Source organism: Rattus norvegicus, chromosome 11 (genome assembly GCF_036323735.1).
Source record: "Rattus norvegicus strain BN/NHsdMcwi chromosome 11, GRCr8, whole genome shotgun sequence".
NCBI classification, from domain to species: domain Eukaryota; kingdom Metazoa; phylum Chordata; class Mammalia; order Rodentia; family Muridae; genus Rattus; species Rattus norvegicus.
The window spans coordinates 12,261,692-12,274,205 of NC_086029.1; positions in this window are offsets into that span (position 1 = coordinate 12,261,692).

Here is a 12,514-nt window from a genome sequence, read left to right on the forward strand (position 1 = left end):
GGTGAATTCGGTTAGTTCCCAGTAGGCCGCAGTAGTAATGAGTGGACTGTTCGGGATATAGAAAAATTTTCACGAATGGAATCAAAATTTCTAGGCGAATTCAGTGAGTTCCCAATGGGACATGCTTGTATGAGTCTGCTTTTCAATATAGAGCAACATTTTGTGGAACGGAATCTAAGTATCATGGTGAATTCAGTAGGTTCCCAATAGGATTCGCATGTAATAAGCTTGTTATTCAAGATAGAGCAACGTTTTAACGAACTGAAACACTGTATCTCTATGAATTCAGTTAGCTCCCAGTAGCCTGCTCTTGTACGATGTGTACTTTTAAAGATTTATCAAAATTTGGTGAGCCGAATCTGAGTAACATGGTGAATTCGGTTAGTTCCCAGTAGGCCGCAGTAGTAATGAGTGGACTGTTCGGGATATAGAAAAATTTTCACGAATGGAATCAAAATTTCTAGGCGAATTCAGTGAGTTCCCAATGGGACATGCTTGTATGAGTCTGCTTTTCAATATAGAGCAACATTTTGTGGAACGGAATCTAAGTATCATGGTGAATTCAGTAGGTTCCCAATAGGATTCGCATGTAATAAGCTTGTTATTCAAGATAGGCAACGTTTTAACGAACTGAAACACTGTTTCTCTGTGAATTCGGTTAGTTCCCAGTAGCCTGCTCTTGTACGATGTGTACTTTTAAAGATTTATCAAAATTTGGTGAGCCGAATCTGAGTAACATGGTGAATTCGGTTAGTTCCCAGTAGGCCGCAGTAGTAATGAGTGGACTGTTCGGGATATAGAAAAATTTTCACGAATGGAATCAAAATTTCTAGGCGAATTCAGTGAGTTCCCAATGGGACATGCTTGTATGAGTCTGCTTTTCAATATAGAGCAACATTTTGTGGAACGGAATCTAAGTATCATGGTGAATTCAGTATGTTCCCAATAGGATTCGCATGTAATAAGCCAGTTTTTCAAGATAGAGCAACGTTTTAACGAACTGAAACACTGTTTCTCTGTGAATTCAGTTAGTTCCCAGTAGCCTGCTCTTGTACGATGTGTACTTTTAAAGATTTATCAAAATTTGGTGAGCCGAATCTGAGTAACATGGTGAATTCGGTTAGTTCCCAGTAGGCCGCAGTAGTAATGAGTGGACTGTTCGGGATATAGAAAAATTTTCACGAATGGAATCAAAATTTCTAGGCGAATTCAGTGAGTTCACAATGGGACATGCTTGTATGAGTCTGCTTTTCAATATAGAGCAACATTTTGTGGAACGGAATCTAAGTATCATGGTGAATTCAGTAGGTTCCCAATAGGATTCGCATGTAATAAGCTTGTTATTCAAGATAGAGCAACGTTTTAACGAACTGAAACACTGTTTCTCTGTGAATTCAGTTAGCTCCCAGTAGCCTGCTCTCGTACGATGTGTACTTTTAAAGATTTATCAAAATTTGGTGAGCCGAATCTGAGGAACATGGTGAATTCGGTTAGTTCCCAGTAGGCCGCAGTAGTAATGAGTGGACTGTTCGGGATATAGAAAAATTTTCACGAATGGAATCAAAATTTCTAGGCGAATTCAGTGAGTTCCCAATGGGACATGCTTGTATGAGTCTGCTTTTCAATATAGAGAAACATTTTGTGGAACGGAATCTAAGTATCATGGTGAATTCAGTAGGTTCCCAATAGGATTCACATGTAATAAGCTTGTTATTCAAGATAGAGCAACGTTTTAACGAACTGAAACACTGTTTCTCTGTGAATTCGGTTAGTTCCCAGTAGCCTGCTCTTGTACGATGTGTACTTTTAAAGATTTATCAAAATTTGGTGAGCCGAATCTGAGTAACATGGTGAATTCGGTTAGTTCCCAGTAGGCCGCAGTAGTAATGAGTGGACTGTTCGGGATATAGAAAAATTTTCACGAATGGAATCAAAATTTCTAGGCGAATTCAGTGAGTTCCCAATGGGACATGCTTGTATGAGTCTGCTTTTCAATATAGAGCAACATTTTGTGGAACGGAATCTAAGTATCATGGTGAATTCAGTAGGTTCCCAATAGGATTCGCATGTAATAAGCCAGTTTTTCAAGATAGAGCAACGTTTTAACGAACTGAAACACTGTTTCTCTGTGAATTAAGTTAGTTCCCAGTAGCCTGCTCTTGTACGATGTGTACTTTTAAAGATTTATCAAAATTTGGTGAGCCGAATCTGAGTAACATGGTGAATTCGGTTAGTTCCCAGTAGGCCGCAGTAGTAATGAGTGGACTGTTCGGGATATAGAAAAATTTTCACGAATGGAATCAAAATTTCTAGGCGAATTCAGTGAGTTCCCAATGGGACATGCTTGTATGAGTCTGCTTTTCAATATAGAGCAACATTTTGTGGAACGGAATCTAAGTATCATGGTGAATTCAGTAGGTTCCCAATAGGATTCGCATGTAATAAGCTTGTTATTCAAGATAGAGCAACGTTTTAACCAACTGAAACACTGTTTCTCTGTGAATTCAGTTAGCTCCCAGTAGCCTGCTCTTGTACGATGTGTACTTTTAAAGATTTATCAAAATTTGGTGAGCCGAATCTGAGTAACATGGTGAATTCGGTTAGTTCCCAGTAGGCCGCAGTAGTAATGAGTGGACTGTTCGGGATATAGAAAAATTTTCACGAATGGAATCAAAATTTCTAGGCGAATTCAGTGAGTTCCCAATGGGACATGCTTGTATGAGTCTGCTTTTCAATATAGAGCAACATTTTGTGGAACGGAATCTAAGTATCATGGTGAATTCAGTAGGTTCCCAATAGGATTCGCATGTAATAAGCTTGTTATTCAAGATAGAGCAACGTTTTAACGAACTGAAACACTGTTTCTCTGTGAATTCGGTTAGTTCCCAGTAGCCTGCTCTTGTAATATGTGTACTTCTAAAGATTTATAAAAATTTGGTGAGCCGAATCTGAGTAACAGGGTGAATTCGGTGAGTTCCCAATAGGCCGCACTAGTAATAAGTGGACTGTTCGGGATATAGAGAAATTTTCAAGAATGGAATCAAAATTTCTAGGCGAATTCAGTGAGTTCCCAATGGGACATGCTTGTATGAGTTTGCTCTTCACTATCGAGCAACATTTTATGGAACGGAATCCAAGTAACATGGTTAATTGAGTAGTTTCCCAGTAGGATTCGCATGTAATAAGCTTGTTATTCAAGATAGAGCAACGATTTAACGAACTGAAACACTGTTTCTTTGTGAATTCAGTTAGTTCCTAGTAGCCTGCTATTGTAATATGTGTACTTTTAAAGATTTATAAAAATTTGGTGAGCCGAATCTTAGTAACATGGTGAATTCGGTTAGTTCCCAATAGGCCGCAGTAGTAATAAGTGGACTGTTCTGGATATAGAAAAATTTTCACGAATGGAATCAAACTTTCTAGGCGAATTCAGTGAGTTCCCAATGGGACATGCTTGTATGAGTTTGCTCTTGACTATGGAGCAACATTTTAAGGAACGGAATCCAAGTAACATGTTGAATTGAGTAGGTTCCCAGTAGGATTCGTATGTAATAAGCTTGTTATTCAAGATAGAGCAACGTTTTAACGAACTGAAACACTGTTTCTTTGTGAACTCAGTTAGTTCCTAGTAGCCTGCTCTTGTAATATGTGTACTTTTAAAGATTTATAAATATTTGGTGAGCCGAATCTGAGTAACATGGTGAATTCGGTTAGTTCCCAATAGGCCGCAGTAGTAATAAGTGGACTGTTCGGGATATAGAAAAATTTTCACGAATGGAATCAAAATTTCTAGGCGAATTCAGTGAGTTCCCAATGGGACATGCTTGTATGAGTTTGCTTTTCAATATCGAGCAACATTTTAAGGAACGGAATCCAAATAACATGGTGAATTGAGTAGGTTCCCAATAGGATTCGCATGTAATAAGCTTGTTATTCAAGATAGAGCAACGTTTTAACGAACTGAAACACTGTTTCTTTGTGAATTCAGTTTGTTCCTAGTAGCCTGCTCTTGTAATATGTGTACTTCTAAAGATTTATAAAAATTTGGTGAGCCGAATCTGAGTAACATGGTGAATTCGGTTAGTTCCCAATAGGCCGCAGTAGTAATAAGTGGACTGTTCGGGATATAGAAAAATTTTCACGAATGGAATCAAAATTTCTAGGCGAATTCAGTGAGTTCCCAATGGGACATGCTTGTATGAGTCTGCTTTTCAATATAGAGCAACATTTTGTGGAACGGAATCTAAGTATCATGGTGAATTCAGTAGGTTCCCAATAGGATTCGCATGTAATAAGCTTGTTATTCAAGATAGAGCAACGTTTTAACGAACTGAAACACTGTTTCTCTGTGAATTCAGTTAGCTCCCAGTAGCCTGCTCTTGTACGATGTGTACTTTTAAAGATTTATCAAAATTTGGTGAGCCGAATCTGAGTAACATGGTGAATTCGGTTAGTTCCCAGTAGGCCGCAGTAGTAATGAGTGGACTGTTCGGGATATAGAAAAATTTTCACGAATGGAATCAAAATTTCTCGGCGAATTCAGTGAGTTCCCAATGGGACATGCTTGTATGAGTCTGCTTTTCAATATAGAGCAACATTTTGTGGAACGGAATCTAAGTATCATGGTGAATTCAGTAGGTTCCCAATAGGATTCGCATGTAATAAGCTTGTTATTCAAGATAGAGCAACGTTTTAACGAACTGAAACACTGTTTCTCTGTGAATTCGGTTAGTTCCCAGTAGCCTGCTCTTGTACGATGTGTACTTTTAAAGATTTATCAAAATTTGGTGAGCCGAATCTGAGTAACATGGTGAATTCGGTTAGTTCCCAATAGGCCGCAGTAGTAATAAGTGGACTGTTCGGGATATAGAAAAATTTTCACGAATGGAATCAAAATTTCTAGGCGAATTCAGTGAGTTCCCAATGGGACATGCTTGTATGAGTCTGCTTTTCAATATAGAGCAACATTTTGTGGAACGGAATCTAAGTATCATGGTGAATTCAGTAGGTTCCCAATAGGATTCGCATGTAATAAGCTTGTTATTCAAGATAGAGCAACGTTTTAACGAACTGAAACACTGTTTCTCTGTGAATTCAGTTAGTTCCCAGTAGCCTGCTCTTGTACGATGTGTACTTTTAAAGATTTATCAAAATTTGGTGAGCCGAATCTGAGTAACATGGTGAATTCGGTTAGTTCCCAGTAGGCCGCAGTAGTAATGAGTGGACTGTTCGGGATATAGAAAAATTTTCACGAATGGAATCAAAATTTCTAGGCGAATTCAGTGAGTTCCCAATGGGACATGCTTGTATGAGTCTGCTTTTCAATATAGAGCAACATTTTGTGGAACGGAATCTAAGTATCATGGTGAATTCAGTAGGTTCCCAATAGGATTCGCATGTAATAAGCTTGTTATTCAAGATAGAGCAACGTTTTAACGAACTGAAACACTGTTTCTCTGTGAATTCAGTTAGCTCCCAGTAGCCTGCTCTTGTAATATGTGTACTTTTAAAGATTTATAAAAATTTGGTGAGCCGAATCTGAGTAACATGGTGAATTCGGTTAGTTCCCAATAGGCCGCAGTAGTAATAAGTGGACTGTTCGGGAGATAGAAAAATTTTCACGAATGGAATCAAAATTTCTAGGCGAATTCAGTGAGTTCCCAATGGGACATGCTTGTATGAGTCTGCTTTTCAATATAGAGCAACATTTTGTGGAACGGAATCTAAGTATCATGGTGAATTCAGTAGGTTCCCAATAGGATTCGCATGTAATAAGCTTGTTATTCAAGATAGAGCAACGTTTTAACGAACTGAAACACTGTTTCTCTGTGAATTCAGTTAGTTCCCAGTAGCCTGCTCTTGTACGATGTGTACTTTTAAAGATTTATCAAAATTTGGTGAGCCGAATCTGAGTAACATGGTGAATTCGGTTAGTTCCCAGTAGGCCGCAGTAGTAATGAGTGGACTGTTCGGGATATAGAAAAATTTTCACGAATGGAATCAAAATTTCTAGGCGAATTCAGTGAGTTCCCAATGGGACATGCTTGTATGAGTCTGCTTTTCAATATAGAGCAACATTTTGTGGAACGGAATCTAAGTATCATGGTGAATTCAGTAGGTTCCCAATAGGATTCGCATGTAATAAGCTTGTTATTCAAGATAGAGCAACGTTTTAACGAACTGAAACACTGTTTCTCTGTGAATTCAGTTAGCTCCCAGTAGCCTGCTCTTGTACGATGTGTACTTTTAAAGATTTATCAAAATTTGGTGAGCCGAATCTGAGTAACATGGTGAATTCGGTTAGTTCCCAGTAGGCCGCAGTAGTAATGAGTGGACTGTTCGGGATATAGAAAAATTTTCACGAATGGAATCAAAATTTCTAGGCGAATTCAGTGAGTTCCCAATGGGACATGCTTGTATGAGTCTGCTTTTCAATATAGAGCAACATTTTGTGGAACGGAATCTAAGTATCATGGTGAATTCAGTAGGTTCCCAATAGGATTCGCATGTAATAAGCTTGTTATTCAAGATAGAGCAACGTTTTAACGAACTGAAACACTGTTTCTCTGTGAATTCGGTTAGTTCCCAGTAGCCTGCTCTTGTACGATGTGTACTTTTAAAGATTTATCAAAATTTGGTGAGCCGAATCTGAGTAACATGGTGAATTCGGTTAGTTCCCAGTAGGCCGCAGTAGTAATGAGTGGACTGTTCGGGATATAGAAAAATTTTCACGAATGGAATCAAAATTTCTAGGCGAATTCAGTGAGTTCCCAATGGGACATGCTTGTATGAGTCTGCTTTTCAATATAGAGCAACATTTTGTGGAACGGAATCTAAGTATCATGGTGAATTCAGTAGGTTCCCAATAGGATTCGCATGTAATAAGCTTGTTATTCAAGATAGAGCAACGTTTTAACGAACTGAAACACTGTTTCTCTGTGAATTCAGTTAGTTCCCAGTAGCCTGCTCTTGTACGATGTGTACTTTTAAAGATTTATCAAAATTTGGTGAGCCGAATCTGAGTAACATGGTGAATTCGGTTAGTTCCCAGGAAGCCGCAGTAGTAATGAGTGGACTGTTCGGGATATAGAAAAATTTTCACGAATGGAATCAAAATTTCTAGGCGAATTCAGTGAGTTCCCAATGGGACATGCTTGTATGAGTCTGCTTTTCAATATAGAGCAACATTTTGTGGAACGGAATCTAAGTATCATGGTGAATTCAGTAGGTTCCCAATAGGATTCGCATGTAATAAGCTTGTTATTCAAGATAGAGCAACGTTTTAACGAACTGAAACACTGTTTCTCTGTGAATTCAGTTAGTTCCCAGTAGCCTGCTCTTGTACGATGTGTACTTTTAAAGATTTATCAAAATTTGGTGAGCCGAATCTGAGTAACATGGTGAATTCGGTTAGTTCCCAGTAGGCCGCAGTAGTAATGAGTGGACTGTTCGGGATATAGAAAAATTTTCACGAATGGAATCAAAATTTCTAGGCGAATTCAGTGAGTTCCCAATGGGACATGCTTGTATGAGTCTGCTTTTCAATATAGAGCAACATTTTGTGGAACGGAATCTAAGTATCATGGTGAATTCAGTAGGTTCCCAATAGGATTCGCATGTAATAAGCTTGTTATTCAAGATAGAGCAACGTTTTAACGAACTGAAACACTGTTTCTCTGTGAATTCAGTTAGCTCCCAGTAGCCTGCTCTTGTACGATGTGTACTTTTAAAGATTTATCAAAATTTGGTGAGCCGAATCTGAGTAACATGGTGAATTCGGTTAGTTCCCAGTAGGCCGCAGTAGTAATGAGTGGACTGTTCGGGATATAGAAAAATTTTCACGAATGGAATCAAAATTTCTAGGCGAATTCAGTGAGTTCCCAATGGGACATGCTTGTATGAGTCTGCTTTTCAATATAGAGCAACATTTTGTGGAACGGAATCTAAGTATCATGGTGAATTCAGTAGGTTCCCAATAGGATTCGCATGTAATAAGCTTGTTATTCAAGATAGAGCAACGTTTTAACGAACTGAAACACTGTTTCTCTGTGAATTCGGTTAGTTCCCAGTAGCCTGCTCTTGTAATATGTGTACTTCTAAAGATTTATAAAAATTTGGTGAGCCGAATCTGAGTAACAGGGTGAATTCGGTGAGTTCCCAATAGGCCGCAGTAGTAATAAGTGGACTGTTCGGGATATAGAGAAATTTTCAAGAATGGAATCAAACTTTCTAGGCAAATTCAGTGAGTTCCCAATGGGACATGCTTGTATGAGTTTGCTCTTGACTATCGAGCAACATTTTAAGGAACGGAATCCAAGTAACATGGTGAATTGAGTAGGTTCCCAGTAGGATTCGTATGTAATAAGCTTGTTATTCAAGATAGAGCAACGTTTTAACGAACTGAAACACTGTTTCTTTGTGAATTCAGTTAGTTCCTAGTAGCCTGCTCTTGTAATATGTGTACTTTAAAGATTTATAAAAATTTGGTGAGCCGAATCTGAGTAACATGGTGAATTCGGTTAGTTCCCAATAGGCCGCAGTAGTAATAAGTGGACTGTTCGGGATATAGAAAAATTTTCACGAATGGAATCAAAATTTCTAGACGAATTCAGTGAGTTCCCAATGGGACATGCTTGTATGAGTTTGCTTTTCAATATCGAGCAACATTTTAAGGAACGGAATCCAAATAACATGGTGAATTGAGTAGGTTCCCAATAGGATTCGCATGTAATAAGCTTGTTATTCAAGATAGAGCAACGTTTTAACGAACTGAAACACTGTTTCTTTGTGAATTCAGTTTGTTCCTAGTAGCCTGCTCTTGTAATATGTGTACTTCTAAAGATTTATACAAATTTGGTGAGCCGAATCTGAGTAACATGGTGAATTCGGTTAGTTCCCAATAGGCCGCAGTAGTAATAAGTGGACTGTTCGGGATATAGAAAAATTTTCACGAATGGAATCAAAATTTCTAGGCGAATTCAGTGAGTTCCCAATGGGACATGCTTGTATGAGTCTGCTTTTCAATATAGAGCAACATTTTGTGGAACGGAATCTAAGTATCATGGTGAATTCAGTAGGTTCCCAATAGGATTCGCATGTAATAAGCTTGTTATTCAAGATAGAGCAACGTTTTAACGAACTGAAACACTGTTTCTCTGTGAATTCAGTTAGTTCCCAGTAGCCTGCTCTTGTACGATGTGTACTTTTAAAGATTTATCAAAATTTGGTGAGCCGAATCTGAGTAACATGGTGAATTCGGTTAGTTCCCAGTAGGCCGCAGTAGTAATGAGTGGACTGTTCGGGATATAGAAAAATTTTCACGAATGGAATCAAAATTTCTAGGCGAATTCAGTGAGTTCCCAATGGGACATGCTTGTATGAGTCTGCTTTTCAATATAGAGCAACATTTTGTGGAACGGAATCTAAGTATCATGGTGAATTCAGTAGGTTCCCAATAGGATTCGCATGTAATAAGCTTGTTATTCAAGATAGAGCAACGTTTTAACGAACTGAAACACTGTTTCTCTGTGAATTCAGTTAGCTCCCAGTAGCCTGCTCTTGTACGATGTGTACTTTTAAAGATTTATCAAAATTTGGTGAGCCGAATCTGAGTAACATGGTGAATTCGGTTAGTTCCCAGTAGGCCGCAGTAGTAATGAGTGGACTGTTCGGGATATAGAAAAATTTTCACGAATGGAATCAAAATTTCTCGGCGAATTCAGTGAGTTCCCAATGGGACATGCTTGTATGAGTCTGCTTTTCAATATAGAGCAACATTTTGTGGAACGGAATCTAAGTATCATGGTGAATTCAGTAGGTTCCCAATAGGATTCGCATGTAATAAGCTTGTTATTCAAGATAGAGCAACGTTTTAACGAACTGAAACACTGTTTCTCTGTGAATTCGGTTAGTTCCCAGTAGCCTGCTCTTGTACGATGTGTACTTTTAAAGATTTATCAAAATTTGGTGAGCCGAATCTGAGTAACATGGTGAATTCGGTTAGTTCCCAGTAGGCCGCAGTAGTAATGAGTGGACTGTTCGGGATATAGAAAAATTTTCACGAATGGAATCAAAATTTCTAGGCGAATTCAGTGAGTTCCCAATGGGACATGCTTGTATGAGTCTGCTTTTCAATATAGAGCAACATTTTGTGGAACGGAATCTAAGTATCATGGTGAATTCAGTAGGTTCCCAATAGGATTCGCATGTAATAAGCTTGTTATTCAAGATAGAGCAACGTTTTAACGAACTGAAACACTGTTTCTCTGTGAATTCGGTTAGTTCCCAGTAGCCTGCTCTTGTAATATGTGTACTTCTAAAGATTTATAAAAATTTGGTGAGCCGAATCTGAGTAACAGGGTGAATTCGGTGAGTTCCCAATAGGCCGCACTAGTAATAAGTGGACTGTTCGGGATATAGAGAAATTTTCAAGAATGGAATCAAAATTTCTAGGCGAATTCAGTGAGTTCCCAATGGGACATGCTTGTATGAGTTTGCTCTTCACTATCGAGCAACATTTTATGGAACGGAATCCAAGTAACATGGTGAATTGAGTAGTTTCCCAGTAGGATTCGCATGTAATAAGCTTGTTATTCAAGATAGAGCAACGATTTAACGAACTGAAACACTGTTTCTTTGTGAATTCAGTTAGTTCCTAGTAGCCTGCTATTGTAATATGTGTACTTTTAAAGATTTATAAAAATTTGGTGAGCCGAATCTTAGTAACATGGTGAATTCGGTTAGTTCCCAATAGGCCGCAGTAGTAATAAGTGGACTGTTCTGGATATAGAAAAATTTTCACGAATGGAATCAAACTTTCTAGGCGAATTCAGTGAGTTCCCAATGGGACATGCTTGTATGAGTTTGCTCTTGACTATCGAGCAACATTTTAAGGAACGGAATCCAAGTAACATGTTGAATTGAGTAGGTTCCCAGTAGGATTCGTATGTAATAAGCTTGTTATTCAAGATAGAGCAACGTTTTAACGAACTGAAACACTGTTTCTTTGTGAACTCAGTTAGTTCCTAGTAGCCTGCTCTTGTAATATGTGTACTTTTAAAGATTTATAAATATTTGGTGAGCCGAATCTGAGTAACATGGTGAATTCGGTTAGTTCCCAATAGGCCGCAGTAGTAATAAGTGGACTGTTCGGGATATAGAAAAATTTTCACGAATGGAATCAAAATTTCTAGGCGAATTCAGTGAGTTCCCAATGGGACATGCTTGTATGAGTTTGCTTTTCAATATCGAGCAACATTTTAAGGAACGGAATCCAAATAACATGGTGAATTGAGTAGGTTCCCAATAGGATTCGCATGTAATAAGCTTGTTATTCAAGATAGAGCAACGTTTTAACGAACTGAAACACTGTTTCTTTGTGAATTCAGTTTGTTCCTAGTAGCCTGCTCTTGTAATATGTGTACTTCTAAAGATTTATAAAAATTTGGTGAGCCGAATCTGAGTAACATGGTGAATTCGGTTAGTTCCCAATAGGCCGCAGTAGTAATAAGTGGACTGTTCGGGATATAGAAAAATTTTCACGAATGGAATCAAAATTTCTAGGCGAATTCAGTGAGTTCCCAATGGGACATGCTTGTATGAGTCTGCTTTTCAATATAGAGCAACATTTTGTGGAACGGAATCTAAGTATCATGGTGAATTCAGTAGGTTCCCAATAGGATTCGCATGTAATAAGCTTGTTATTCAAGATAGAGCAACGTTTTAACGAACTGAAACACTGTTTCTCTGTGAATTCAGTTAGCTCCCAGTAGCCTGCTCTTGTACGATGTGTACTTTTAAAGATTTATCAAAATTTGGTGAGCCGAATCTGAGTAACATGGTGAATTCGGTTAGTTCCCAGTAGGCCGCAGTAGTAATGAGTGGACTGTTCGGGATATAGAAAAATTTTCACGAATGGAATCAAAATTTCTCGGCGAATTCAGTGAGTTCCCAATGGGACATGCTTGTATGAGTCTGCTTTTCAATATAGAGCAACATTTTGTGGAACGGAATCTAAGTATCATGGTGAATTCAGTAGGTTCCCAATAGGATTCGCATGTAATAAGCTTGTTATTCAAGATAGAGCAACGTTTTAACGAACTGAAACACTGTTTCTCTGTGAATTCGGTTAGTTCCCAGTAGCCTGCTCTTGTACGATGTGTACTTTTAAAGATTTATCAAAATTTGGTGAGCCGAATCTGAGTAACATGGTGAATTCGGTTAGTTCCCAATAGGCCGCAGTAGTAATAAGTGGACTGTTCGGGATATAGAAAAATTTTCACGAATGGAATCAAAATTTCTAGGCGAATTCAGTGAGTTCCCAATGGGACATGCTTGTATGAGTCTGCTTTTCAATATAGAGCAACATTTTGTGGAACGGAATCTAAGTATCATGGTGAATTCAGTAGGTTCCCAATAGGATTCGCATGTAATAAGCTTGTTATTCAAGATAGAGCAACGTTTTAACGAACTGAAACACTGTTTCTCTGTGAATTCAGTTAGTTCCCAGTAGCCT